The sequence below is a fragment of the Octopus bimaculoides genome, chromosome 23 (genome assembly GCF_001194135.2).
Source record: "Octopus bimaculoides isolate UCB-OBI-ISO-001 chromosome 23, ASM119413v2, whole genome shotgun sequence".
Classification (NCBI taxonomy): Eukaryota; Metazoa; Mollusca; class Cephalopoda; order Octopoda; family Octopodidae; genus Octopus; species Octopus bimaculoides.
The window spans coordinates 31,861,680-31,867,337 of NC_069003.1; the positions used below are offsets into that span (position 1 = coordinate 31,861,680).

General features: G+C 34.7%; 1 protein-coding gene across 5 annotated transcripts in view; it reads right to left on the reverse strand.

Annotated features, from left to right (window-relative positions):
- LOC106873743 (TBC1 domain family member 2B) overlaps nucleotides 1–5,658 on the reverse strand; it is a 158,123-nt gene that overhangs the window by 51,544 nt on the left and 100,921 nt on the right. The gene's annotated exons all lie outside the window — the stretch shown is intronic.

The following is a 5,658-nucleotide window of genomic DNA, read 5'->3' on the forward strand; positions in this document are numbered from 1 at the left end:
TGAGAGCTTAGTATTTAAAGCGTCAACAACAATTCACAACAAGTGCTAGAGGGTTAAAATAGTGCAACAACAAATTTTAGCTTGTGAATCATATACATATATATATATATGTATATGTATATTATCACCAGATATCCTCAATTAGATATTATAATTACCTGCATGCAATGACCTTGTTCAAACTTAAAGAGTCCTTAGGCCTCAGCCAAGTTTTCAAATTCTGTAATTTTCTTACAATGAGAGCTTAGTATTTAAAGCGTCAACAACAATTCACAACAAGTGCTAGAGGGTTAAAATAGTGCAACAACAAATTTTAGCTTGTGAATCATATACATATATATATATATGTGTGTGTGCATATATATATATACATGTGTGATTCACAAGCTAAAATATATATATATCTCATAAAGAAATCTCCACTACTAAAATGCCTGCCTTTGTTATTTGTTCAAGGAAGTGGCGTACAGTCTTTCTGTGTCAGGTTAAATTACCCATGCTTCAGACCAGTGAAAAGACAACAGACAAGAGATAGCAACACCATTAAACTTGATCAATGTTTATCCTTTGTTGAAATACAAACGAAAAAATAAAAACTGTAAACAGGTGCAGTCATTGGTGTGTAACCAGAAGTTTGCTTCTCAGCAACATAGTTCCAGGTTCAATCCCATTGCATGTCACCTTGGGCAAGTGTCTTCTGCTATAACCCCAGGCTGACCAAAGGCTTGTAAGTGGATTTGGTAGACACACAATGAAAGAAGGCTGCCATAGATATATTTGTGTATGCATGTGTGTGTGTGTGTGTGCGTGCGTGCACACATGCATGTGCACGCGTGTGTGTGTGTGTGTGTGTGTATTCAAATGGGCTGAGGTTCACTACAATTACATCATGTGAAAAAAAATAAAACATTTTCTTTAGGTGACTGAAAAAAAAATATTTAACATTTATGATTTTTCACACAAATAGTATAGGAATAAAAAAGGTCTGAAACAGATGTAGTAAAACTCTGCCCATTTCTGTTATGTTTTATACTGGCAACACGTGAAACACCACAAAGCATTCCGTCCAGCATGCTAACAATCTGGTACTTGTTTTACCAACCCTGAAAGGATGAAAGGCAAAGTTGACCTCGGCAGAATTTGAACTCAGCACCCAAGGATGGAGGAAATACTGTTAAGCATTTTGCCTGGTGTACTAACGATTCTGCCAACTCGCCACCTTAATAATAACATTAATAATAATAATGATTTCAAATTTTGGCACAAGGCCAGCAATTTTGGGGAGAGGGTAAGTCAATTGCATCAATGCCAGTACTCAGCCGGTACTTAATTTATCGACCCCAAAAGGATGAAAGACAAAGTTGACCTTGGTGGAATTTGAACTCAGAACGTAGCAACAGGTGGAAATACCGCTAAGCATTTCGTCCAGCGTGCTAACAATTCTGCCAGCTCACCACCTTAATAATAATAATAATAATAATAATCATCCTTTCCACTATAGGCACAAGGCCTGAAACTTTGGGGGAGGGGATAAATTGATTACATTGACCCTAGTATGTAACTGGTACCTATTTTACCAACCCTGAAAGGATGAAAGGCAAAGTTAACCTCGGCGGAACTTGAACTCAGAACATAAGGATGGAAGAAATACCATTAAGCATTCTGCCCGGCATGCTAACGATTCTGCCAGCTCGCTGCCTTAATTATAATAATAATAACAATAATAATAATAATAATAATAATAATAATAATAATAATAATAATAATAATAATAACAATAGTAATAATAATAATTATAATGATAATTATAATTAATAATAATAATGATTTTTTCTAAATTCTTCAATAATTTCAAAATTGATTGAAACGAAAGTTCATTTCAATAGAAATATGATAACAAAAGACACATTCAATTATATAATCACAGAAGTGGCCATAACTGGACTGCCTCTGATCACAGGTCAGCTAGATCAAAGGTGACCTGAAGTTAATCAAGAATTACTTCCAACCAAATAAAATCAATATTATATTTGCTGTAAAGAAAAAAAAAGCAAGCTATTATGATGCCAGAAATATGCAGAATAACACAAAAAACGATTTGTACGTTTGCACCATAAATTTACAACTCATAACTATTGAAACAAGGATTATCAATAACAGACCACAGTAAGACTATATCGCTATATGGTCTGTTGCAGCAGTGATAGCAGAAGCAGGAGCAGCAGCAGCAGTAAAGTTCATTTAAAGATATTCTATAAAGTGACCTCTATTTTACAACATGGCTAGTAATATATTTGGCAAGTATAAGGCAGGGAAGTGGCAGAACTGTTAGCACACCGGGCAAAATGCTTTGTGGCGTTTTGTCCATTTTTATGTTCTGAGTTCAAATTCTGCTGAAGTTGACTTTGCCTTTCATCCTTTCGGGGTGGATAAAATAAGTACATGTTGAGCACTGGGGTGGATGTAATCAGCTTAACCCCTCCTCCTTCGAAATTGCTGGCTTGAGCCAAAATTTGAAAGCAATGTATTTGCCAAATTTTGAAGATAAATTCATCTTTTGGCAGCTATTTAAAGCATTATCTTGGTGGTGGGGGGGGGCTGTTTAGCTGTACAAAGTCATGAGGGGGGAACTCACACAGTTTGGGTTTTGCATTAAAAATCTATATATTCTAAAATTCTTTTTATGAACAGTAAATCTCAAAGCAGATAAGGCTATAAGCAATAGCATCCAAGTATTGGGTTAAAAATCCCGTTGGCTAGAAAAAACAGTCAAATGTTGCCATGGGACTCAAACCCACAATTCTCACCAGTAAGAATAAAATTTCTAACATGGATAGAAAAATTGAAAGGATTGCTTTGGTCTGATGGTAGAACAGCTCTCGTGTTTATAGCAGATGAGGGTTCAAGTGCCATGGGCAGCCTTCAACTTTTTCTATCCAAAAGGGTTTTCTCAAACCAATATTTAATTGCTATTATTTATAGCTTAATGTACTTCATGATTCACTGTTCCAAAAATGAATTATTTCACATTCTCTGAAAGTTTATAAATTTTCATGAGGCTAAAAGAAATACGTTTTTTTTAACGCTTAGGGAAACATTGCCATTTTTAAGACAGTAAAATATAATTTAAAAGATTTAGCTTCTATTTCAAGCAAGTCAAGGAACAAAGTATACGCCTCATTTATTGGCTTTAATTAACAGTTGTTATTTAAATCCAGATCAGTCTTGATCCAGCAGACCTATAATTATTCTGTGACCATTTATATTATTTTCAGAAAAAGTGTACATATATGTGTGCATACATGTACATGTGTGCATGCATACATACATACATACATACATGATGGCCGTCCACTCGTGACTGAGGAAGACCATTGCTGACCTTCAGGAACATTGTGCGCTCTAGGACTAACTTATATTTTGCATTTGTGGCTCCGTTGGTGGCTAATGAGACCTGCTCTTGACAAACATACACGGCAGCAAACATTGCAGACCAACAAACAAACAAACATACATACATACATACATACATGGGTGTGTGTTTTTATAAGACTGCATTGTCAATGTGTCCTTCCTCATTAAAGATAAGTTAAAATGTAGCTTGAGGGGAAATTTAGTTGCTAATTAAACATGTTGATTAGAAATAATTGTATAGCGAGACAAATGGATAGGTAAATTAGCATTAACATATTTAAATGAAAGGAGTATTAAAAGGTTAATTAGAAATAATTATATGTTGAGACAGACACATTAGTTAGGTTAATGTTAACATATTTAACCCTTCGGCATTCAGGATACTCTGTCAAATGTAATGTTTATTTATTCACATTGTTTTGAATAGATCAGGCATTATCTCATGGCCAAGACATTTCAATGATGGGGTTGTTTATTTTAAGAAGGACATTATAGGGTAGGTGTAGGGGACTGGATACTATTTCCTGCTTAGCTGAAGAGGCTTGTCTTGCCTCGTCAGTGCTGGTGCCAAGCAAAATGCACCCGGTACACTCTGTACAGTGGTTGGCATTAGGAAGAGCATTCAGCCATAGAAACCATGCCAAAGCAGACAGAAGAGCAGTGGTTTTCAATCAGGGTTCATATGGCCCTTGGAGATCCATAGAAGATTTTATTGTTAAAATTTATGCGCAACAAATTATTTATACTGCTACAATGCACAAAATCTTTCAATTTTTTTTTGTACAATTCCTAATAACATTATTTACATTATTTACAATTGACGGAATTCCTAATAAAATTAAATTATAAAAATACAGTAGGATTTTTTATATATATATACAAAGAATGGCTATGGATGTCCAGTAGAGTCAAATAATCTCTTGTACTTACTGAAAATAAATGAAAATACTCTATTCTTTTCTACTCTAGGCACAAGGCACAAAATTTGGGGGAAGGGGGGGCAGTCGATTAGATCAACCCCAGTACACAACTGGTACTTAATTGATCGACCCTGAAAGGATGAAAGATAAGTTGACCATGGCAGCATTTGAACTCAGAACGTAAAGACAGACAAAATATCGCTAAGCATTTCGCCTGGCATGCTAACGTTTCTTATTTCTTTATTGCCCACAAGGGGCTAAACACAGAGGGGGCAAACAAGGACAGACAAAGGGATTAAGTCGATTACATTGACCCCAGTGCGTAACTGGTATTTAATTTATCAACCCCGAAAGGATGAAAGGCAAAGTCGACCTCAGCGGAATTTGAACTCAGAACGTAATGGTAGACAAAATACCGCTATGCATTTCGCCTGGCATGCTAACATTTCTGCCAGCTCACTGCCTTAATGAAAATATTATATTAGTCATCAACTAAGTTTGTTCTTTACCCATTGCATATTTATTTCAAATTACCTTTTTAACCCTTTAACATTCAGATAACTCTGTCAAATGTGATGCTTATTTATTTATACTGTTTTGAATTATTTGTATATCATCTAGAAGCTTTGACATTTTGATGTACTGTTTGTTCATTTTTATAATGACATGGCAGGGTACATCAGTGAGATTAGATCTGACCAGTTTGAACACAATGCAAGTAAAATATCTGGGCCTGATATGGCCAGTGTAAATGCTAATGGGTTAAGATTTTCGAAGCTCTTTCTGCATTAAATATGCCAACACTAACTTAGCTATTGTCTTTCCATGCAGATGACATCTCTGAGTTATTTATTTTCTAGCAAGTATTGAACAAGTAAATGAAGTGATTAAAAGAATCTATGTTAAGATAGGGAATAAAGACAGCAAAAGTGGCTTCAGGCTTTGAGATAATATTTACCCAGCAAATGAAAAATATATTGGGGGGGAAATGTAAGAGAGGGGAGAGGGGAGGGGAAATACTGGTAGGTGATTAAATTATCTCTGATAATGTTGGGGGCCAAATATATATATATATCCTCATGATTATATATACAGCTAAAGCAATGATTGCAAATGAGAGAAGTACATGAATTTCTTTTTACACACACACAAATATATGCACATGATTAATATACACACTCACACAAATATATATGTATATATGCATGTATATAAATGTAAATATGCAAATATATTTCAACACACACACACACACACACACACATACATATATATATATATATATATATATATATACATATATATAATATATTTTATACATACA